Source organism: Giraffa tippelskirchi, chromosome 6, assembly GCF_054371585.1.
Source record: "Giraffa tippelskirchi isolate mGirTip1 chromosome 6, T2T-mGirTip1v1.2.pri, whole genome shotgun sequence".
NCBI classification, from domain to species: Eukaryota; Metazoa; Chordata; class Mammalia; order Artiodactyla; family Giraffidae; genus Giraffa; species Giraffa tippelskirchi.
In genome coordinates, this window is record NC_137280.1 from 4,277,162 (window position 1) to 4,278,301 (window position 1,140).

General features: G+C 52.4%; 1 pseudogene; it reads left to right on the forward strand.

The window, feature by feature from the left end:
* Positions 1–514: 514 nt before the first annotated feature.
* Positions 515–899, forward strand: LOC145509102 (GTP-binding nuclear protein Ran-like; annotated as a pseudogene).
* The last annotated feature ends 241 nt before the right edge of the window (positions 900–1,140 follow it).

The window sequence follows — 1,140 nt, forward strand, 5'->3', positions numbered from 1 at the left end:
TCTTTCATAGTACGGACTGTCCCTGTCAGGAAACTGACTGTCCATGCAAGCCTCCAGGTCAGTTAGGATCTTGCAGTTGCCCACCGAGTAGGTGGTCCTGCCAATGAGAACTGAAACCAAAAGGCAAGATGTGGAATAAGCAATGGATCAGGTTCTCAGCAAGGTCTCATAGCCACCGGTTCAGAAAAAATAACAGGAAAAAAATAGTGCATCCTCTATCTTTCCAACCCTCAGTCAGACAGGCACGGAGACGCTACTTAAAGCAACACCACGAAGGCTGCCCAAGGAGGACCCAAGTTTCTGCTCAAACCTGGTTCATGATGGTAGTGCTGGGAAAACCACATTCATGAAACGTCATCTGACCGGTGAATATGAGACGTAAGTAGCTCCTTTGCGTGGTGAGGTGCATCCCCCTTGTGCTCCACACCAACAGGGGGCCTATTAAGCTCAGCATATGGGATTCAGCTGGTCAGGAGAAACTGGGTGTTACGTCCAAGCCCAGTGAGTCATTGTAATGTTTGAGGTAACATCGAGAGTGACTTACAGGAGCACGCCTAACCGGCACAGAGATCTAAGGCCAATGTGTGAGACCATCCCCGTTGTGCTGTGTGGCAACAAAGTGGATATTAAGGACGTGAAGGTTAAGGCAAGTCAACTGTCTTCCACCAAAAGAACACTCTTCAGTACTGTGGCATTTCTGCCGAAAGTCATGACACCTCTGAGAAGCCCTTGCTCTCGCGTGCTAGAGAGCTGACCGGAGACCCTGACCCGGAGTCTGCTGCCCAGCCTGCTCCAGCCCCGCCAGGGGTGGTCGTGGACCCAGGCTGGGCAGCGCAGCAGGAGCACGACCCAGAGCTGCCCAGACCACTCCTCTCCCGGACGGAGAGAGTGACCTGTGAGAAAGTGAGGTTGGGGCCCCGCGTCAGAAGGCAGCTGTCCTGCGATGTCGGGGTGCAGTGTGTTTGCCACTTGACTGTGTGGCGAAGCAGAGCATGTGTTTGATCTCTGGATGTGGAAGGAGACGGACGGGCTTCAGAGCGAATGAGGCACTTAAACAAGTGCCCTCACCTTTGGGACCTGCATATTTAGGTGTCTTGGAACATCATTGCTTACTCCTTCGGTTTCAAATATAAAACTGCT